This window comes from Ammospiza nelsoni, chromosome 13 (genome assembly GCF_027579445.1).
Source record: "Ammospiza nelsoni isolate bAmmNel1 chromosome 13, bAmmNel1.pri, whole genome shotgun sequence".
NCBI lineage: Eukaryota > Metazoa > Chordata > Aves > Passeriformes > Passerellidae > Ammospiza > Ammospiza nelsoni.
Window position 1 is genome coordinate 11,820,861 of NC_080645.1, and position 24,029 is coordinate 11,844,889.

At 41.5% G+C, this 24,029-nt stretch overlaps 1 long non-coding RNA gene across 1 annotated transcript in view; it reads left to right on the forward strand.

The window, feature by feature from the left end:
* Nucleotides 1–17,588, forward strand: part of LOC132079254 (uncharacterized) — a 76,553-nt gene extending 58,965 nt beyond the window's left edge. The window contains exons 2-4 of the long non-coding RNA XR_009419372.1: nt 13,479–13,607; nt 15,968–16,073; nt 17,202–17,588. This is a non-coding gene — a long non-coding RNA (uncharacterized LOC132079254). The remainder of the gene's footprint in view (nt 1–13,478; nt 13,608–15,967; nt 16,074–17,201) is intronic.
* The last annotated feature ends 6,441 nt before the right edge of the window (nt 17,589–24,029 follow it).

The window sequence follows — 24,029 nt, forward strand, 5'->3', positions numbered from 1 at the left end:
AATCTTCTGTGTCTTTACATTGGTGTCTAAGCATACTTACAAATGAGGGGTCAGAGAAGATTGAGCAGTTTTGTCAGTGCTGAGGGCCTGATTCTGCCCTCCTGATTGATGTCAGGAGTGAAATAATCAAAACTATCAGGAGGCCCCCACTGCTGCTTGGATGAGGAATCAGTCTGGCATCACTGCTCTGGGAGAAGCCCCCTGTTCTCCCACCCTGCCATTTTAGACTTGCTTTTACAGAGATAAGGTATGAAGACTTGTGGCTGCCCCATTTGTATCCACAAATGTGTTTGCAACCATCTTCAAATTACCCCTTCTGCAGCATTTCTGAATGCCTACTATGAATGGCCTCCTTCAGGATAGAGTTACAAGCACAACAGGGTCCAACAGAACATCAGTGAAATGCCACGTTACCTCTGAGTCACTGAACTGGGCTCAGAGCAGATAAACAAATATCCCCAAAGTCACTGCTGGTATTAGATCATTGTCTGGCCAGTGCATGGAAAACATGGAGAGTCCTAGGAGGGCTCTTTTCACTTATTCTGTGTTTAAATATATGGGGCTGAACTGTTGATGCTAGATTTGGACTGAATTGAACCTTTCAATAACTTGTATTTTAATCAAAATCAGATGAGTGTGTGTAGCTTCCTGCAACCTGCCCAGAAGACCTTTCTTTAGGGTATTCAAAATCATAACACCTAATGGGTGATGTGCTGCCTTCTGATGTTCTGAGACAATATTTATCTTAATTTTGTTGTAATGATGTCATCATTGCTATGCTCTAAACATTATAAATTCATCAAGTAATAGTTTGCTAAAGGAAAGCTGTTAGAAGTATCAAGACTATAAGGATAATAATGTCTTTATTTTTTGAAAAAAATGTGTACAGTAAAAACAATGTCTTGTCTCACCCACCTTCATTAGAATTCACAGTTTCCATCAGTCCCTGAAATTACTGTTTTCTTCTGAAGAATGGGCTGAAGAAAGTTGTTAGCCAAGCCTAAGCACTTAAATTTTCATATTTCCTTGGGTATGAAAATTGCATCACTACCTTTTGTGATGACCATAGCCATACATGTGTGACATGATGAGATAAAATGAATTGCCTTTTGCCAAAGCACCCTTTTCAAATGGGGCTGACCTAACCCCACCAAGCCAAGGGTCAGCATCTGCAGTTGCTGTTTGCCTTTCACTGTGGTACAGAAGTCTGGAGCTCCTGAGGGGAAGGCACCCAGCCCAGCTGGCTGGGACTCACCAGTCACAAGCCTGCAGCTTAATTAGCAAGTTTCTAGTCCAAAGCAGCCTGAAGAGCAGATCAGTGTGATATGCTGTCTTTTGGTTCTCTGGGTTAGAAGATGAAAGTGTATTTTCCTGGAGAATGTGTTACATAGCTCAGTTTATGACAATCCAACCTGACAATATTGAAGACATGGATGTGGGGTTGTTATCCCAGCAGGAGAATCAGGGGTACAGAGATTGCTTCTGCTCCAGTGCTCAGAACCAAAGATGGATTCAGGAAGAGCCAAGAGCAGCACAATATTTTAGCAGTCCTGGGGAAGGAGCCCTGCATGTGAAGGTTAGCCCATGTACTGCTTCTTTCTTCAGAGTTTTCTCCTTTCAGCCAGTGCTGGCTTGTGAGGGTGTGTTTCAAGCCAGCTGTTCTGCATCCAGATTCCAGCCTCCCTCATGCACTCAGAGGTCTGGAAGACAGTGCTGGCTGTGCAGGATGGAAAGGATATTTCTTGGCCCAGAGCTACTGGCTATTAGTCCCTATCCTTGCATGGAGATCCATGGAGATGGCAAGGGACAAATGGACTGGACAGTAGCTAGCAGGTTAGAACAAATTGAGACTGGCTAGTAGCTAGGCAGGTGCTTAGCATGGGATGCAGGTTTCCTGATGATGGACCAGGCTACCTTGGTCACAGAGTTTGTGTTCTTGCCTTCACAACCCGTTGCTCCAAATCAAATAGATTTTTCCTCTTCTTTTCTGCCATAAAATTAGAAGAAAAGTCAAGCTGCATATAAGTTCCATGAGCCAACCAAGTAAAAAAATCTGACAGAGAAGACACATCTATTTATTTTCCATTCTTAAAAGCAGAAGGACTTTCCCCTCACAATTACAACTAATCCACTGGCCTTTGGCTTTTCAACACAGAAAACTGGTGATGTATCTGTCTTAAGATGAGAAAAAAAGTCTTTAGTTACCTTTGCCTGCTGATGTCAAAGCACACCACAGCAGGCTCTGTATGGCTGTGCAGAAATTTCCCAAGAGAATTCCTCTGCCACAAACCTGCAGCTGTACAGCATACAGGAGTGGGGTGGAGATGTGCATTCCCTTTCTAAGAGTAAAAAGTCTCTGCGCTATAGGCTGTGAATGCAAAGGTGAGATTTGGAAGGGCTGATGCTAGAATAGTCTGTTCTTTGACATCTCTAAGTGGCCCAGGACAAGAGAAGGCCAGTCTGGCCCCTTTGAAGCTCTCTGTCAAGGGAATGCCTTCTGGAGCTCTCTGCTCGACACTTATCCTGCTGGACTGGGTGGTGGCATGAGTGCCACAGGTTAGCTCTTGGATAACTTATAGCTTGTGTCTCAGACACTATTAGATTTAGAAAACAGAATCATTTCCCAAAGCCCAGGGGGAGCAGAAGGGGAAGCAAAAGGGAATGGTTCTTTAAAAGTCTTATGTTTCTCTTTGGAAGAAAATTACCATCATCTATCTTTCCTTTCTTGCAAGCTCCTGGAACCTACTAGTAGTGCCCTGCTGCTGAATTTTCAGGCTTCTATTTTGCTGAAGAATATCTCTCTGATGCAGGTGCCAGTGTCATTTATCAGAGGGTGATGTCAACATTCCTGTGTCATACATGACAAATGACAGCAGAAAGGAGTGCCCCTTGAATTCTCTTACTTTCACTAGGCTCTTTCCTTTCTCCAGTTAAATGACATTTTACTTCCTACAGTGTTTCAGTTCAGGCTTGGGCTGCCTCTGGAGAGCGTGTGTTCAAATTGACTCAGAATGAGTGATTAGTACCAGGCACTGAGCTCCAAATTCACTATTAGTGTAATACAGTTGCATGGCAATGGACATGAACTTTGCTTTCATGCTTTTGGGGGAAATTCTGCCTTGTCTTGCACCTCAGAAAATGCCAAAGAATTTTTCTGATGTTTCCCAGAAGCCGAGCTGGCTGGATGTGAGAGCATCTGCCTCATCCTCTGTTTCTAATGCTTTTAAGGAGATGAAAGATTTTGAGTTGGTGAAAACTACCATATTCAGAAGAGTCTGCTTTGCAAAACATTCACCTGTTGGTGTGCTAGGGGGCACTTGGCTCCAGAAATCCATGCCTTGACCATGTTCTGTATGAGGGCCTGATTTAAAGGTCATTCAGAAATTAATTTTGTCGGCATCCAGCGGCGCATGAGTAAGTGGAGCAAAGCAAAATAAAATCTTGGGAAGTAAACAGGCAAGACAGAGCATATATGCTGGTTCTAATCCTCTTTTTCTGCTGCTTCTCTCTATTCTTCTTGCTGGAAGAAGGGATTTGGACTCTTCTCTCTTAAGCCATGCATGTACAAAAAGGACTTTATTTTTAACTCATGTTAAAATCCTTTCTTGGACTAGGCAGCAACAGTTTTAACATGTTAGCTGAGTGTGACAACCCAGAGGGGGGAGCTTAGGGTTTATCTTGACCAGTAAATGCCTGTTAGAACTGCTACTGCTTTTACTAAGGCTTGTTAAAATATCAGTATGGACAACATGTGTTTTGAAAACTACACACCTGTACTCCTAATGACAGCAAGGCCTTGGGGGAGGAAGTGATTCACAGAACTGCTGCTCCCTGCACTTTCCACCCACTCAACATTTCTTTATAGTGTATTTTCCTCTGTTCAAACACGCACAGGTCTGCCAACATCTGATTTTTCTGGTCCAGTCCTTGAGGCTAACCAGCAGCATGGCTTCCCTTTGCTCAGCACCCAGAGTATGGGATGGATTTTCAGCAGCAGCCAGGCACAGTTTGATGTTCCCTTAAATCTTCCCAAAAAAGAAACTTTTTCCCATCCTGCTGTTTCCTCCCACTGCAATACTCCAAACATTAATGTGGACAAACAAGGAATTATTTAGAGAAACTAATCCAACTGAAGAGGACCATAAATAACTTGATTTTTCACTAGTATTGCATTTAGTTGTTGTATTTCACACCTTCCATCTAAAATCAATAGAAACAGCAAAGCTGCTTGTGGACTTTGAGAAGTTCCTGGGTCTTTTCTTGGAACAGAACAGAGTTCTGTTTTTTTTAATTCAATTACAGACATTTCAAACAACGTTCCTGAAAGGACAGGCTTGGTCCCAATATTAGAGGGAGATAGGATACTGACAGCAGTCACCTAGATGAACATAATTCATTATATTCTGGATTTAAACCTTATGGACAAGTTTGCATTAGGAAAAAAAAAAACCTTTAGTGACTTTAAAAAACCCTATAGTGACTTTAATGGGACAATCATATCTGCATGGTGACTTTTACTGAAAGAACTGATGGAACTACCTGAACAGAGCATAGCTCCTGGGACAAACTGGGAGCAGAGCAGCCCTTCCTGGTATTACTGGTGAGAGATGCAGAAGTGACTCAGGTTTTCATATATTTGTATTTTCAGAGGTTTCTTCAGAAGGAATGGATTTAGCAATGCACCTCTCCTTTTTCATATGGAAACTGAGCTTTTTTTTTTTTTTTCCTGTACACTTCTAGTGTTTCCCCAAAGCAGGGGTCTGTTAGCTCCAGGCTCCAGCAGTCCCACGGGCTGTGATCTTATCTCAGGCTGCCAAAGACCATTATGCACATCACTGTCATGGTGCTGTGGTGTTGGTGGAGCTTTTTTCTTTCCTTCCATTTAATTTTATTTGTTTTTTACAGAGGTGAAATAAAAAGGTAGTAGGGTTTTTCTAGCCCCTAAACATGTAACCCAAGACAAAAGGCCCCAATTTCTCTCACTCTTCCCTTCCACCTCTGCCAGCTGAAGTACTGTTTTTCACAGGATGAATTGCTGATATTCCTACTTACACAAACTAAGGGCACCAACTGAGTCTTCCAGTCTGTAACTGTCTTAACTCAGACTGTACCAACATTAATATTCCTAATGGTAAAGCTTTTATTTTGGTTTCTATTCCATAGCCTAGTATATATTTCTCATTCTCTAGTTACTGAAATATATCCCATGTGCCCAGCAGGTAACTTCTAGGAGTCACAGTAGGTCAAGCTTGCTTTAAAAAAAGGAGGAAGGGTAAAAGCTGGAAAGGATAAAAATTATGAGTTTCTTATATCCTGCAGTCTTGACTTTGTTCTGTATTTCTGAGTGGGTTTTATTTGGGGGTCACAGTAGCAAAGCCTGTTTATCAAAACTGTTACAAGTTTTCTTTGCTATTTTATGTGGCTCTGAAGTGACCCAGAATGGTCCCTGGCCACTGGTCACTGGCTCAGAAGTGGCCCAGAATGTTTTTCCTAGTGATTTGGGGTATGTGTTCTCTATCTAGATTCATCTTGGTAGCTTTCACAAAGTTCCCAGGACACCAAAACTCCTGTGCTGAAGGAGGCACATGTTTGGAGACAGAGGTGATAGTGAGGATGTGGCAAATCATCCTCCAGTTTGCAGGATGTATATCAAAGTTCTGCAAACCTAAGGGCACTGGAGAAGAGGCAGAACCCTGGAGGTGTGAGATGCTGGAACTGCCCAGGGGGATCTCACTGGGGCTGGAATGAGCACACAGCTACATCCCAAAGTAGTCCTGGAATACCATTTTTAGCAGTTCTTCCAGGCTTACCTCATGCCACAGCTGAAGACCTGAATCACCTGGAGGGTTTTCCAGCAGCACAGTCCTGGTGCCAGACATGGAGTGTTTCAGCACAGGAGCTGTGCAAAATCTTCTCATCAATGCCACAGGTGGGCCATTCCCATGGAGGATGGGATTGGCTTTCTCACCTTGCTCCTGGTATAACACCTCTGCTGAGGCCATGCCTGAGCTTGTCCTCCTGCTAAGGCAAGGCTGGGAGAGGGATCCAGCCAAGTCAGCTTCTGAGGCAATCCAGAGGGAGTCACAGCATGCTGAGGAGAATTTAGGGGGTGCTGAAGGGAGCCCTGCTGGGGTTGTGCCCTTCTTGGATGACTGTGTGCCTAACAGAGATGCTAAGCCAGAGCAGGCTTAGGATCTCACAATCTCCAAAGCTTGAGGCCCAAAGTGGCAGAGCAGTGTCAATGTTCCGTGGCAAACAGCCTCAAGAGGGGGCAGAAATATGTCCAGTCTTGGATAAGATACACTGATCATTCTAGTGCCTTTCTGGGGTGGGTGAGGTGTGAATCTGAACCCTTCCAGCCAAGCAGATGCCACATCTTGATAGTGCCTAACTTTATTCTATACTTTGTTCTTATCCTTCTATACTTTGTTCTTTTTCTTTGTCTTCAGCACAGTGAAAAGGAGTGGAAGACAAAGAATGGCTCCCCTTAATTTAGCCTGGGTTGTTGATACAATTTGCTTTGGCTCTCCAGGCCAACTAAGTTTGTGTTTTTCATCTCACAATATGGAAAAAAACCCTATTATTTAATGTAAATTAAACATCCAGCAGTGAACAGAAAAGACTACAGAGGTCTTTTCTCACCTGTAGCTCCATTATGACATGTCTGATTCTCTAACCCCTAACTTTTAGCTAAAATCCATGATGATATATTGTAGGTGTGATTGTGCTGATGCTGGGATAGAATGAGGGCTCGGAATGTCAGTACCATCCCCTCCTCACCACTATTTTTATTATTTTCAAAAGTTCCCCATCTGAGATCAGGGCCTCAGCATGTCAGACAAAAAGGTAACTAGGGGGGTTGGCTCCTTGTAGGAAGAACTTGTGCTCTAAAGAAGCAAGACAGGCAAAAGCAAGAGGAGAAGCAGAGCAGTGGAATGATTTATCCGGGGTCACGGGGCGGGTCAGAGCAGAGCTCAGAGCAGAGTCTGTGCTCTTGGTTCCTGCCAAGACATCACGTAGAACATGTCCACACAAAGGAATGTCTCAGATGTACACGTGGAAATTGCAGCAGGTCACCAGTATTGGAAATATTTCCATTTAGAACAAGACTGTTAAAGATTAACCTCCTTTTCTGCTGTCATTCAATTCCTGCCTCAGTGTCTTTGAAAACCTTGTACAGCCCACCAGGTCTTCATGTTGAGGCTTTTCTGTGCTTGTTAATGATACCAGGGCTTCCACAGGGTAGCAACTTCTTATGATAGCAACCTTTCATTTCCCACATCTTCAGTGAGATGACAGACAATGGGAGGAAGTCAGATACATTTAAAATATACTTTGTTTTAACTGCACGGAGACACTTAACTTGTCAGCAATCCAATTATTAATCAGATTAATGGACTTTAATAAATCCACTGCATCCTTAGGACAATTGCCTGGTTAATATTTCATGCATACAGAATAGGGTTTCTCCTGAGCTATGAGAATTCCAATATAAAAGTAAAACTGAGAAGTAATCCTTAGCTTACTGTGCTACCACACCTTGCATGCAAGAATGCTGATCATTGCATGCGTAGGAGCATTATTTAATTATATTTTCTCACTTCTGAGCTTAATGTTACTGAAGGAAATCTTCCAGCATTTAATTAAAGATTAAATACAGTCAGTCTTTCTATCTGGTTTGGTACCCACTTAGAAATACATTTGATACCTAGACATCGAAAAGGATACTGGAGGTAACAGCATTAGAGAAGGTTTTGTAAGAGAATGGGAATCTAATTTGTATCTGAAAATTAAATTTATATTTGAGATTTTAAAAAACCATTTAAGAGATATTGAACCCTCATCTGGGTTAGAAAGTAATGGAAATAAGTCATCCAGTTAGGTCTTTAGCTTTCTATGGGAAAGGATTTCTTAAATATAATTTTTAAAGTTTTAGATTTAGATTTTAGATTTAGATTTTTAGTCCATGGTGCTTTCAGCCACTAAAACATATTGCAGTGAAACAAACACAACTCATACTGCAGCATTTTCATGCTAGCCTCATACACAACTTGACATTTCTAGTTGAACGGTGCTATATTCTACATACAGATTTAATTCCGATATTCTACTTTATAAACTGAACTTTGTAAAATTCAATTTTTCAAAAGGAACCTGAGAAAAAAATAACATTGAGTTCTGACTCCTAAAAAGAAGGCAGGTCCAATGCAAATCATATGAAAGTAAGTAAAGAATTAATTCATTTCAGTTAATTTTAGATCAGGTCTGAAGATCAGTGTGTTCAAAATAGAACACCACAGAAGTCACCAATGTCAATGCCATGGTGGCATTTTCCCCTTGAGTGGGGATCATGAACAAACAAAATTAACAGAGGCTTTAATATTGATTTAAGAAGGTGCAGGCAGGGGCTCTAAGGACTGCTTAATGTTAAGCACAGGCATAAGTGCTCTCCAGAAGATTTTATTTTTTTATATCAGACAGTATGTAAGTCAAAGGGAAAAGCATATTTGTATCTGTGTGGAAATGAACTTTTTCAATAATAAAAGCAAAGGCTGTGAAATGTCTAATTGGTGTGATACTCCTGAAGTGAAGCAAATAATAGAAGTTATATTTGTAACCTTTTTAGAGGTTAAATGAAATTTAATTGTAACCTGGTTTTTACTTCAGCATTGTAGTACTGAAAGCTGCTTATACACTTTTATGCATTTGTCTCGTTCTTTATTTCATGTGGTTGGGTTTGTTACCTAGAGCATAGGCCTGCTTTCCTGCTGGGGGAAGGCCCATGGGGGCTTTTAGAGCAGAAATAATAAATAACTGACTCCTCTTAAGGAGCCATTAAACTTTTACCATGTTCCATGAAGTAAACAGGTATTGTACCCAGAAATGTAAAGTCTCTGTCAAGTTTGTGTGTGTGTCTTTAATTATGGTACATACTTCCTCTGGCATGATTTATTAGTTTCCTTTATAGTTTTGTCACAGAGTTTACTTGCCATTTCAATCTGAGGTAGCCATTACATTTCATTTTTTCCCCCTTCTCCTGGTAAGAAGTAAATCTGTACTATTTGCTGATTTGTTTATTACTGTCTGGAAACTCAACCCTGCTCAAAGTCAGAGATTTTAACTGTCAGATCATCTTAAAACCACTTTACCATGGCCACATGTGTGACGTTATATGTGCGCAGAGAAATTCACCTCAACTGCTACAAATGAGTCTTTTAGTAATACCCAGGAGTCATAACGTGTGTGACATAATGAACCCTCCTAGATTACAGCCCTCACTAATTAGATCAGTTATTGCTGCGTTCCAGTCCCTGGAACAATTTGCTAAGGCAGTGGTTACCTGTGATGAGCAGAAAGTTTGTGTCACCTCAGAGGTACAGGGGTCCCCATGGCAAAGGACAGTGGCCCTGTGGAATGAAACACTTAGGTTTTTCTGGTTTTATTGCCGTTTACGTTTATTCTGCAGCTACTTCTCCATGTAGTAACTTTTGTCTCTTCATTGTGTCTTCAGATCCTTTTTAAGAGTCCAAAGACTTTTTTTTCTTAGTAGTATTTCTTTATTTAATTCACATAAGGGAAGATATTTACTCCTTCTCTCTAGTCTTTGTACTCTCTCCTGCTGATGCAGAAAAGAAAAAAAACAGCTAAGCTGGGACAATGTTTCAGACCAAAAAGCACATGAATCTTGCTGGGGAGAAGCTGTGCTGGACTCTGTGCCTAAGCAAACTACTGTCAGTAATCTTGTTGAGGACAGATGTCAACCATTTATTTATTTATTTAGATGTGGGTTGGTTAACTTGCTTTTTCACTGTGGTGATTGGTACAAATCTATGAATAGTACAAACTGTTTTGTTAATTAGTTTATATTGCTGAGTTGGAAAGGGAAGCAGAGAAATGTTTTTTTCACAAATAGATTCTACCAAGACAAATTTTTTTAAAAGCCCAGTGCAAGTTATAATAAATGCTAGATGCATGTTTTGAAATATAGCTAAAATATAGCCAGTGATGAGAACTGTGGCAACATGTTACACTCGGTTTTTCCTTTGCGTGCTTTTACCAGACATTTCTCTAAATGTCAGGTCCTGTGCTCTGTGCTGAAACTGTTTGATTTTGACCTCCCTCTCACTGTGGGTGCAGAGGATGAACATGAAGCAGAACCAGAGTGGTTTCAGCACTTGGGTCAGGGGAATTAGGGATGCTGTTCCACGGAGCTGCTCCAGAGGCACTGCACGGACCCTCTGCCATGGGACATTCCCCTGAAATTGTCTGGGCTGAGAATTGCCTTGTTATGTTCTGAAGCCCCTCTCTGCCTTCCACAGGGCTGTGATCCTGACTCATGACCTGGGGCACAAACCAGCTACCCTGGGAGCAGAGCAATCAGCCAAAAACCTCTGATCGTGGAGGGGCTCAACTCCCAACCGGGCACTGCCACGGGGGAGAGACCCTGACAGGAATCCTCAGCCACTGTCACAGGTGTGACCAGTGTCATTCAAAATTGAAATGTTCTTCAGCAATGGTCCCACTTTCTGGAAAATGCCAAACAGGCTTGATTCTTGCTTTGGGCTCTTTTGCTCCTGCCTCACGTCCACGTATCTGTGTGATGGAAGTGCTGTAATTCCAACTCTGTAATTCATTGCTTTGGAGCCTCATGAGCTGTGAGCTGCTTGCATCTGCCTGGCAAAATTACTGATACTCTGCTGCCTGCTCTGCTCCCCCAAAGCCTGCTCCACAAAGTTATCTGGAATTCCCCTGCACCCACCCATCTCCCAACTGCAGATTTCTGTGTCTGCCTTCTCCCCTGCAGCTGGGAATACAAGGTGCTCACTTTGCCTGGGGAATGTATTTTGCACAGAGGACGCATCTTTTTCTCCCCTTTCTTGTCATGAGATCCTTTTCACTCTTCTGTAGGCACTTTTTTTTTTGTAATTTTATTTCTAAACTTAATGACACCTCGTCACTCTTTGCTCAACACATTGAGTTCCTCTGGAAAGGATAGCAGGCCCATAAAGAATTTTATTTTTTTAATTTATTTACCTCCTGAAACTCCTGCTAGTTTTTTCAGACCATCCCATGGCCAAACTGTAGACGTTTTGTTGAACAGAAAGTTCCTTGCTTTTAAACATTTGACTACAAGGAGGTGTGTTCTTGTTACCAGAAGTCAGAAATCCCCATGGACAATTTAATCATGATCTTAGGATTTTGTTCCAAATTTGCTCTGCAAGTAACTGTGGCTTCACTTTTGTCTTTTTGATTTGTAGGGGAAAATAGCTCTACCTTGACACAGCAGCTGTTTTGCTGGGCAAACACTGCTGGCTGTTATGTCCAAGCAGCCAAAGCAAGATCATTGCACAGGTTTGTTTCATTTTTCCAATAGTTGTTGTAAAATAACTAGCCAAGAACCTGCAATACTTAATGAGCCTGACAGACAGGGAAAGGTCAAAAACAAGCAGGAGACCTGTTCTAACTCATTCCTCCTGGACTTATAACTTGTTTCTTAGACCGAACAGTACTTTTCTTTTATTAAACACAAAAAAAAAAGGAATTAGGAGATGACAGGCTGAAACTGCCTACTTTCCTTTCAGTGTCAGAAGACATAAATTGTTTAAGTTTGCAGTGGTTTCTGATTGAATATCCTTTTGAAGTAATGATAGCTATAATTTAAAGCAACAGTTACCATATTTTCTTCTTTTGTGACGTTCTTTGATGCCCTAAGTATAAATCTGCTTAAAATAGCTATAGCCATGCCTGGGTATACTACCAGGATTTTTGGAGGTTCTGCCTCTAATTGCCATCATATGTACCTAATATCACAAACATAACTGCCTAATGACAATGTTGCTGCAAATACTTTCCTGACATAAGAAGAATTGAAAGGTACACATGAAGTTTAAATTGTTTGCTAAGACTAAAACTTTCGCAAAGAAATTAGTTTTAATTAGCATAAATACTGTTCCAGGGCTGCTTGGCCCCAGACATGTATTCAGCTGTTAAGGGGTATTATATTATATTCTAATACAGCATCAGAAAATTGCTGCCTTTCAGGGGCAATTACAAAAATATTCTGGTATAAAATCCAAACTTTGTTGTTGCCTCACACAAGTATGTATATACTCAATCAAGTAGATTAGTTTTTCCCAAAAGATTAGATGTAACTTTAAAGAAATATATGCAATTTGGGGATAAATGGAGGTTTGTTGGCATCTGTTAATTTTGTTAGATCTTTCTCTATCTCTTAGTCTGTTAAACAGTTCCTAGTTTCCATTCTGCTATAGTTAGAAGAAAAGTTGAGCCTCTGAATGTATTCACTTTAAGAACATCTCACTTTTGTCCCGGTGCATTGTGTAAAATAATGGAAAAACACAATGCATTAAAAATTAAATGTTTTCATTAACTTATCTGGTATTTTCTGTTTTAATAATAAGCCTTTAATAATTTGAATCAATTGCCACATTTATTTTTGGCATCAGAGAATAGAAATTATTTAAATAAAATTTAAAAAAGAAAACCAACAAAAACCAAAACAGAACAAAAACCCCCAAACCAACAAATGAAAACCAAACAAACAAAAAATCAAACTACAGAGGCACCTCTTTGGGGACCAAGCAAGGATTACCAGATCAAAGAGTACTTACAGGGTTGGAAAGGAAGCTGGACAGATGGTAAAAGGGAACAGGACAGATGAGATAAATTATGATAATGTTGTAAGAGCCATCAAAGTGGGTGTCACAGTCAACTGCAGTTTTTGCAGTTTATTTTTGAATATACTTTCTCTGGTTCTGTGTTCTTCCTTGCAGCCAAGACCACCAAGCCCTGTCTCCCTTGCTAGGACTTACTCTGCATTTTTATCACCTGATGCTGTCTCCTAATTACATGGAGTTCAGATCTGTGATAGCTCTGCTGACTTCCAGAGTAAATGTGTAACTTTATAAACGAGCTAGGCTGGAAGCACCAGGGATCTTGCTGCAGCAGCAGGACACTTCTTGGCAAGGGCCAGTCCCTTTGACTTCCTTGGTAGCTAAAATACAAGACAATTTGCAGTGGTGTCACTGTAATTCTCACAAGTGCTCTGGATCTCCAGTGCCTCTCAGCCTCATTTATAGGAGAGGAACAGCAGAATGGCACTCCAGGGTGATTTGGAAGTGTAATGAGTAATTGTCATGCACGGCAGTGGAGGAGTTGGGCTTGCTCTTCTGGAGTATAAAATTACTGATAAGCCATTCTCCCTTTTCCCAGCTCTCAGATGGAGCTGAGATATGGAGGGATGAGGTTTCAGCTTTGTGGCTCTGTTCCTGGACTCTGGCCTTTCACAGCATGCAAACTCATGATCTTGCCACTCAGGGAGTTGATTTCTTCACAAGTTCTTTAGAGATTCAATGGGCAGATAGGACAGTGCACCAAGTCCTGCACCTGAGCTGATTGCAGGCACATTCAGATCAGTGGATGGGAAAGTCTCTGATGTCTTTGTTTGCTTCCAAAAGGCATTTTCCTCAATTGGGTGTGATGAGTCAAGAGCTGATTTTAGTGTTTGGACAAGAAATCCTTCATCCAACTCTTAAAACTGCATTTGAAGAGACTCAGCCATCATCCCTGCCCAACAGCAAGGTAAGGTAAGTGTCAGCTTTGAGATTACAGGCATCAATGGGCAGGTTGTGCTGTCTCCTGGCACCTTCTGGATCTACCTTGAGAAGGCAGTGGAGAGAACTGTGACAGCCAAGACTTCGTGTTAAAGGCAATCTGGCAGTCTAAGTGTGATCTGAGGTTCACTGATGACCCTGCACAGCACCAGTAAATAATTCAGGCTGCCCATCTGTGAAGGAGAGAACTGAGTAGCACTTAAAGAAACAACAAGGTTGTGATGTTAATGGGAAAGCCTTTCTGCATGGGAAAACAGAGGAGTCAAGAAGACCATTTTATTAATCTCTTGTATAAATTACATCTTACAGCACACATTTCTAATGTCTATGAATGAGATCCTAGGATGACAAAATTACAGTGACAAATTTACAATTTATCAGTATCAGTCCACATCCAATACAGCAGGTCCTAAAGGAATGTCAAAAAGCAGTTATGTGACTCAGTAAAATAGAGTATTTTGATACCAGAAACTGGAATACATGGAACTGCTGGGAATCACTGATACCCTCTCCCTCTAAACAGATAGTTAATTCTTGAGTAAGTAGATGGAATCGATTGAGAAACTGGTGCAGTTTTGGGGAGGCAGTTGTTGTGCCTGTGCAGATGCAGTGCCCTGTGCCATGTTTGCTGCAGTGGCCATGACTGCAGCTGTCATGCTAGCCGAAGTTTGTTTATCTCTTTATGATCACAACTGGAAACAAATGTTCTCAAATTCTACATGCTCAAGAAAAAACACTTGTGATTTTCATGGTTAAAGTCTGTGGGCAATAAAAAGAGAAGCAGAAAGAGAAGTACTGTGAGAGTCTAGCAAAGCCTGTGCCTGGGTTAACTGCTAATCCATGCCCAGGAGCCCCCAGCCCAGGCAGACACAGCCCTGCCCTTTTTGTTCAGGAAACATTTCTCAGCTGTTATTGCAGAGGCTGGATGGTGATTTTGTTGAAGGCAATGGGAAGAGTATCTTCAATGGATCAGAATCTGGCCTTATTTCTGCTGCAGGCTAAATGGGAAATTATCCTTTTTTTTTTTTTAATATTCCTGAAAGTACTCAAACCAGCATTGTATGAGTTTCCTCCTTATTTCCTTTTGTTCCTATTCAAACATCTGTCTGAAGTAGTGCATTACATACTAATTTGGTCAGAGCTCTTTTTTTTGTTTGTATGGTTGGGTGTGATTACAGTCTTACACTCCATTTTCATTAATTTGCTTCATTTATTTGCTTTTGATCTTTTGTCAAGCTTTACAGTGTCTGTGTGTGTGAGAGTGAACATGTGTACGTGCATGTGAACAGGGAACATTTCTGCCTGTGCTTGTCTTTGGACAGAGCCTCTCTCAGTGAGCTGGCAGCAGGCTCTAGGGTTACATCTGGTGCTTGTCCATGGGCCTGCCCCTCCTCACAGCATCATCCCTCCCCATCAGGGCACTCCCACCGTGCCCCTGCTCACCCACCTGCCTTTGCCCTTGCCCTGTGAGCAGCAGGGTGAGAGTGAGCCCAGCCAGGGGTTCCTGGGGGACACCAAACCCCTCCTTGGAGCACACCTGGGATGCTCTGGGAAGAGGCTGCTGGCTGGCTTTCCACACTGGCACTTGTTCTGAGTTTCTGCACCTCAAACATTTCCTGCAATGCTCTCTTAGCAGGCTTCAGCCTACAGGAAGGACTATAAATATAGATTATATGGACTACAAATTGAAATAAGCACACACATTTCAGGGTCATTGCTGGCAGTGTCCAACACTGATCTGTGATTCTTGCAGGCTCCTGCTGAGTGAGGGGAAGGCTTGGCCTTCCAGGAGCAGCCCTGAGCACCGTCCAGGACACAGGGACACACGTTCAGCTCCAAGTGCCCTGCTTGTCTTCTGCAGAGGGACACTTCTCTTTGCTTCTCTTGCTTTGGGTTGCTCTCACTCCTGATAGGACAAGCATAGTGATAGGGCAGTGGCAGAGGATTCCTTTCACCCTTCCTTTCACCCTTCCTTTCTTTCCCTATCCCTCCTATCACAGAGTGTGTTGATACATGTATTTTGCCCTGATCATTTCCTGTAAAGTTGGAGGGTAAAGCTCTCCATCACATGTCATCGTTGTCTATAATTACTGTTCTGTCATTGTCCTGGAGAGGAGCTGCTTGTGTCACCCATCATCAGCTTTCTTCTCATCTTTTTGAAGCTTCACTTTCTCTCCTAGGTACCCAGGAACAGACTGATGATAGACTCTGTGATGTTTTTTGATCTTTCCCCTCATACCCTTGGATCTTACTCACCAATCTTCCTTGCCTTTCTGTCATTGCTAATAAATTTTCATTCTGTTAATGTTATCTGTATGTTAATATCCCTACAGGAAAAGATACCAAAGTAGGAAATACCAATTCCGGAGACAAGAGATTTTACTTTGCTTTGGCCAGTGTGCATATTTTTAGCAGTGGTAGATCATTCAAGTCTTCCAGGTATGCATCCTCCCACAAAAACCACATTTAATGGGCAGTTACATGGAATGGCAAAGGAAATGTTGTTCTTAATTAATAAAATCTTGTGTTTCTAAAATAATTTTTACTGTCCCATGCTTGCTCTATCAAGCTGTGGTCAATAAGGTCTGGCCCTGCCATTGTTCTTGTTTCTCAGGCAACGTGTTATAATAGTCCCTGTTATTCCTTCTTCTTGACATATTTTATATAAATATTATAAGAATATGTTTGATTTGTACCATCTCATCTAGAACCTTTTAAAATTCCTTCTTGAACTAAAAGCATACCAATGCTTGAAGAAAAATAAGCACAGTACCCTTATCACTCTGGTACTGTTTTCTTCTAAAATATCTCCCATTTGGAAGTCTTTACTGTAATAATTGGGATATGAGCACAAAGGCTGGAATTTTCCCAAATAAGAAAGCTTTAAGCTGTAACTTATTAGTACAAAAGCTTCTTTTTTTTTTTTTTTTGTTAAATTATATATATGGGCAGGACCTCCTATGCACAACTATGTGGTGAGCACTCCATTTTGCAGAATCAGCTGAAAAGTATACCTTCTGTACCATTTATATCAATGTCACTGGTAGAAACAAATCTTGCTTTATTGTAGAGGGTGAGCCAAAGGTATCTAGTCAGAAATACATGCACAAAGTGTGTGGCTGCTTTTTACTTTAAGGATCATTGCCCTCTGATCTCACTCACCTCTTTTAAAGCTGTGCAGGAACACAAACCCTGGATTACAGTCTGGGCAAAAACACTGGTTGGGTGTGAAGGAATCAATGGATTCCCCACACAAATGAGAACATGCAGGTTCTTTCAATCCATGATACTGCCAACTGCAGACTCAGAGTATTTCCTTTCTTTTGCCCCTTTCTGCACATTCACACCCGCATTAAGAAGAGTGAATCCATCTTGTTCTTCAAAAGAAAAAGCTTCTCCTATAACGTGTCACTAACTTCTACAGCTGATATATTTCAGAGGAATTTTCAGTGGGATTTGGATGCCTAACTGCTCTAAATTCCTTTGGAAATCCCAGTCTCATAGTCCTATATGGTGGTGTAAAAACTGCCTTCTGTAAAATGTTTTTGTTTTGCATCTCTCTCCTAGGCCAGCTGGGACACAGCATCTCAAGCAAAACAGAAACCACATTTCCAGCTTCCCCTGCTCACAAAAGGATATGTTTCATGCCCCAGCAGCACTGGTGCCTGCTGGCCCTGGGAGAAGGAACCTGATGATCACCACTGCTGGGGTCGGTAGTATGCTACGCTGCCTACATTTTCTTTTGAACTCTCAAAAATGTGTTTTGCCTTCCCATTGGCAGTATTCCTAAAACTCTGATGAGGCTGCAAATACTAAGCTCTTTATGGTTCCAGTCTATATCTGTTAGGTGGGTTTTTCTGTGAGTTTCCCATGAAATTTTTGTAAAGGGTGTGTGAGAAATGCCTGATCAAATGAAGAAAATACCAACTGATACATTTGTTTTTCAGCATATACGTGCACAGTTTAATTTAGCACAGAGAAGCAATCAAGTATTGTTATGGTAAAACACTTCCTTTAATCTAGAGTTATATGTGATCCCATAATAAATCCAAATGTGCCTGATTGTGCTTTTAGAAAGTGAAATTTTAAATTAACAGTATGGCTAGTACTGAGTTCCACTCTCTGCCATTATCTCAGTAAATTTGAGTTTGTGTAACATGAGTATTCAGAAGCAAAACCTGCATGAAATCTTCCAATTGTGAATGCCTTTTCCTTATAAGAATTTGCAGTGAATCTCTGGAAACTTGCTAAGTCCCCAGGGGGATAAGAATTCACAGATCTAACTAACCCTGAGGGTCATGTTATCACACAGATTAACTATTCTCAAGCAATTTCTGAAATGCATTAGGCAGTTAAGGCTTTCTATCAACATTAGTAATGTGTACTTTCTTTTTCTACCTTTTTGTTCTTAAATATATTTATTAGGTCCCTGACACTCAGGGGCCCTCCTTTCTCTTATTAATCAGCCTCTCACATGTCCCTGAAGAAGCATCTCTATTTCACATGTTCAGCTAATTATTCTTCTAATTATTCCTTTTAAAGGAGTCACTGCACAGTACCACAAATGCATAGTGCTGCTCCACAACATTGTAGCAGGAAAAAAGTATCAATAAGTACATTTTTTCAACCCAGACAAAGTTTTAAATTATGTTGAATTTCCCAGAAGCTGTGCTATAGACTTGATAAATAAAGGCAGGGTTCTGTAGGGAGTCACTGAGAGTCAGATTCATCAGAATGAGGACTTTTATAATATCTGTGCCTCAGATAAGGGCTTTCCTGCTTAAAATGATACATGGACAATGGTTGTATATAAAAGTGGCCAGGACAGCTGGAGTCAATCCCATTATCTAGCTATTTTAGGAGAATAAAGCCTCACAAAAGGATTGCCCATGAACAGAAGGCTGGAAGAGGCTTCCTCACTCATTGAGTCCCATCTCCAGTTCATACAGGCACCATATCATAAAATGCCCAAATTATCTATCAAACTGATCTGATGAAAGCAAATAAGTTCCTGTTTTGAGGTTGGACTGGATTTTTTTGGTTGGATACTTTGATAATCTGTTGTGCTTCAAAGCCTTGCTATTCTGATGGTTTAGGACTTTTAGTTCCCAGGTACTCCTGGTTCACTTACATCCACTTCTTCTTATGCCAACACTGCCCTATGAGTTCTAGCCTGTAAAGTGAAATACCAGCTTCAGGACAAGCTGAACTTGCTGGCTGTGTAGTGAGGAACAGGTTGTAATGCCTCTGAATGAGTTTGAAGGTTCCTGTGAGGACGGTTCAGGTGACCCTCGCCCTTAAATTGAGGGAAACATCTCTGAAGAAGTGTTATTTCCTTCCCAAGCAGCTAGGGTATAAATATTTTTCTGTTTCAGAAAGCTTCTGCAAAATGATAGTCTGCTCTTACACCAAACCATTTAATAAGTTTAATTAAATGGAAGCTTATGATAATTAAACCAAAAGCCTAAGGGCCCTGTTCTGTGAGAACTTACTCCTTGCATAAGACCAATTTCCATATAATTTAGACAACAAAATAGCGGAACAGTATTCTCCCATCTAATTTATATGAAATTGGTAATCTCCAAACCTGATTTATATTACCCTGTAAACATACTTCTTATATCTCAGCAGAAGTGCAATACCTCCAGTACAAGTATTTAAGCAGAAGAGAAAGAAAAGCTTTTTAAAAGGGAACCCCCCCTTAAAAAAGGCAAAATAAAACAAAAAAATAACCAGCCAAGAAACCCTGAATGTGCAAATTAAACCACAATCTGATAAACTCTGCATGAGGATCAAATATCCTTAAAGAAATTCTCTAACATATCTGGTACTTGTAGGTTCTTCTTTCATAACAAATTTACATATTTACTACTTCTGGGTGTTTTCTTGAGCTAGTGTTTGTGATCAATGCTAGAGAAAAACCCACACTCCTTATTTTGGAATTCCTTTCTGTCTCCCGAGTGTCCCAAAGGAACGGTGCCGTGCATTATCTCCTCTGCCACCTGTATTTTTATTGCACTTCAAAACAAAGCTCCAGTACTACAAAGAATCAATGGGGCCTGATTCTCCACTACCTTACTCCAACTTTGCACAATCCCACTGCAGACAAAGCCATTCCTCCTGCTTTCAACAGATGCAATGGGAAAGTCCCCAGCACTCCCTACCAGCTTGTCAGGATGGCAGATTTTGGTCCTCTCCCCATCCTCTCCTGCAGGCACAGGCACGAGAAACACAACACATATGGAGGGGGGATGATGACCCTTCCTATTCTGCCTTCTGTGCAGAACTTAGGCCTTGGTGTTTGGTGACTTTACTGCACGAGATTTTCTGTTTTGGGGAAGGATTTATGTTTTGTTTCACTGTTTGTTTTTTTCATAAGTGACTGGAATTGGTGTGTTCAGAGAGGATGATTTTGTGCCAGTTCTTGTCCAAAGCAAGTAGTGGTCCCACGTTGTGGAAAGCTATAGAAAAGGTGAAAGCACTGTTCTGAAGAGGCTGGACACCAAATGCTGCTGTGCACAGCTACTCCCTATTAGATGCTGGTGATTAATTGCTCAGGGTTAGGAGATAACCAGGTCAGAGCCTTATGAGATATACACTTCCCACTGACAGTCAAACAGTAGACACCCATATCTAAAGTCTATTTGTAGAATTAGTGGGGAGGTGCTGTCCCTTGTACCATAAATGAGCTGATCCTTACAGTTTATAATGCTCATCCCTCAATTTCTGCACCTTTGAGACACTGACAGTCATAATTCTGACCTGCTGCTTTGCTTGCACTGCAGAGCAGATACAAGGCACAGGGGTTAAAATTCAGCCCAGATGAGCCAGAATTGTTGTCTGTAAGACAAGGCATCTGGAAGATCTCACTCACCCTGTTGCTGACTGCCCTACCTATTTGTGGGCTTTGACCCAAGCACAAAGAGAAACGTTGCATCCTGAGGGTCACTTTTGACAGCACTGAACATGGAAACCCATTTTCTTTACAATCTTCAGAAGTGGCTGGCAAAATATCTAAAGTATTCAAAATCTGTGACCTTTTCCTGCAGGCAGAGACTTCGTCATGGTGATCTATGTCTCTGTGGCCTCAAGGCCAGATTAATACAAGGCATCCCCCAAACCACCTGCAGGCTGGAGCTGCCAGGGAGGAGAAGTCTGACTGCTCAAGGGCCCTCACCTGGGGAAGCTGGCCAGCCCTGTGCTCAGCAACTGCATTTGCAATTACCATTCAAAATCTTCTTAATTATTGGTGTTCAAAGCCTAAAACAGGAGAAAGCTGGACTCTGTGACAAGTTTGAGGCTCAAAAGGTAAGCGTGCTGTTTGTTTTTTATGCAGATTTAAAAAGAAAGAAAGAAATAGAAATTGTCAAAGGTAGAAACGGAAGGATTGCAATAATTTCCCCAGATTGTTTCCCTAGCAAAACATCATCACTTGCCCCATTGCATGTTTCCCAGGTTATGCCAGATGGCACAAATACCACCATTTTTCAGAGTAGTCCACTCTCTTCTACGTATGGAAAAGCTTTTTAATATTATTAGCAGGAGTTTCTTAATATTGTTAGCAGGTTTGCCTTTTCTTAACCTGACTTTTTAAGATTAGATATGCTCTTGGATTAGACCAGCACATTAGAACCTAAACCCATTTTAAGGTTTTCAACCCAAACCTGAACCACATCTGTATTCCACAAGTCCTCCTCTCTTTATTACAAAATGGAATACACCAAATCCAGGTGCACATTCAAATGAATCAGACACCCCGAGGCTCTTGGGGGGATTTTAAACAGTGGATCCAGTTTGGACAGATTACTGGATCCCAATAATGTGATGAGTTCCAGAATAACTGAGAAGCTGCCAGACTGAGGGAGGTACAGAGGAATAGGGAGGGTATTGGAAGCACTCTGTGAAACTGGAGAAGAAATGTGGATGTGTGAAAGGAAACTAGGGGAGAAGGATGAGGAGAGGACTAGAGATGTGGTGATCTCCAGTGGCACCTTCTGGCACTCCACTGAGCCCAGCTCACATGAAACTTGTTACACCTTTGTATGCAGCGCTGCACGCTACAGATGTGGCATTAAACCTTCTGCACCCATCATGGGAAATATTTGTAAACACATCTCTAGAGGTCTGAGCTGGATTTTCATTCTTTTAAGCACATTCACAGTTAAGAGGAATTTTCTGCTCCTAAATTTGCAAGCCCTAACAGCCAGAAAACACAAATCTCTTTATGTTCCATGTTGCTGAATATGTAGTCCAAGGATCACTCATAAACACTATAGAGAGCAAAAAATGTATTTGTTTCTCAGTTACAAAACTCAGACAAGAAGTCTTCGTATTTCTAGCATGTTTTGGTGATGGTGGAAAGTCCACATTTTATGCCAGGCCCTGTGTAAGCGTATATAACTTTTAGGGACGCCAAAAATATCTCTTCTCTCTAATGCCAAGTCTGAATTTGGCCCATACATAACATTTGTTAAATGGCTCAGAAAAACACCAGTTTATCTTAAAAGAGCAAAGTTGTCTCATGCAAATAAGGAGAGGGAGCAGAGAGTGAGAAGAGATGTACAGTACCAAGTTTCTGGACAAAACTGGTCACAACCTGCCTAGCTAGAGGTCTCACCATCTGGTCTCAGACATATTTACTTCAGTAGTGTAGCAAGTCAGGTAAAAAAATATGTCCTCTTAGTTCACATGCAGCATCAAGATTCCAAACCCCGATGATAAATAATGTACAAAGGCGTGAAAGTGCAATTCTCTTTGTGCTGGGCCTCCTGTTAGGAACGTGTGAGGGACGAGGGGCACGGTGCTGCTGGCGTGGCAAGGCAGGAGCACCCAGGTGGTCACTTGGCCAAACACCCCCTTGCCACTGGCCAGCCCCCACCCCAGAGCACTGAGCTGCTTTTCATGGGAAGCATCTCATGTTCAGGCACCTCACACACACAGAACCTGTTTTCTGGGAAGTTGTTACCTTGGTGCTATTTTACACTTCCTTCCCAAAAAGCTCCAAAGTCTATTTTTAACAGATATTTATTAAAACTTTCTAGCACTATTTGAAAGAATATTTGAATGGCTGCTCAAAACCCCGCTGCCTAATGACTGCCAAGCTGCTGAAGAATGGAGGCAAGGGAGGGTTTCCTTGGGGTGGGGGGAGAGAAAATAAAGAGAAATCGGCCCGGCTTCAAAGGGCGCATTTCCATAATTGCCCTGTAACTTTGGCAAAATAAATCTGAAGGGCTGAGAAAAGCGCAATCTCTCAGATGAGTGCACTACAAAAGCCCCAGAGATCCCCAGTCCCACTTGTTACTATTCTAATTCAGTGAGAGAATTCAGTCCCTAACCTCAGCAACAAAAGCCATGAAATCACCGTCCTCCCATTCCGATAGCCCATTCCCAAAGAATAAGACCTTATCCAGCCTTTGTCTCCATCCTGCCCACAGACACTCAGTACAAGTCAGGGTAGCATTAGGTGGAAGAACAGCACATAGAGGTTTTCCAGACTGGCAATTTAAACCCTCTGTCTCTGGGTTGCAAATGTGTGTACTCTTACGTAGCAGGGGGAGATGGGGTCTGTTTCTGACTTGTTTTGTTATCACAAGAAGCTTTTTTTGTAGTTTTTGTGTAGCTGAATTTCCACACAATCTGTCTGAACTTCCCAGATGAATCGTGCACATTTGAGTTATACAGCAGTGAAAATACCCTCTGCAATTGTTCCTAGGATTCAGTGTTTGTCCTCTGCAGTACATGAGCTATTAAATAGAAATAAAGAAAAAAAAAAGTAATTATAAAAGTAATTATAAATAAAAATTTAATAAGAAAGTGTCTAAAATGGCTTTGCTGGCACGGTCGCAATCCCAACTTTGCAATTCCTTGATGAAAAAAATGACTGCTGAATGTGAATAGCAGGTCTTTTACAGCAAAGGCCCAATCTCCCGTCATTTGGCCCCTCTCTGACTTTTTTATTTTCTCAATAAGACGAGCTTTTGTGCGATGTGCAGTACGGACAATCAGGACAGCCTTATAAAGGGATTGAGAAGGGCACACAAAGGGCTGCGGCAGCATCAAAGCCGGCCCGGCAGCACAATAGAGATGACATTTTTACATCCCAGGGCTGGGGCGGGCAGGGACTGAATACTGTGTCCACAGCAGTGTCAGTAAACAATGAGCAAAGTGGGAAAGGGGTGAAAACACAAGTCAAAATCTTTTTATTGAAGCCCCCTACACATTCATTGGGCATTTTCAGCCCTGCATTTGAAAGCTCTTCCATTTACTTACTCTCTGGATTCCCCTATTTAACTAACTGACTGATGATGGCTCCATTTTGATATCTGAAGAAAAGAATGGGAATTCTTCCCAAAGAGAATATATTAATTCATGAGATTTAATTGTGTTTTATTGGCA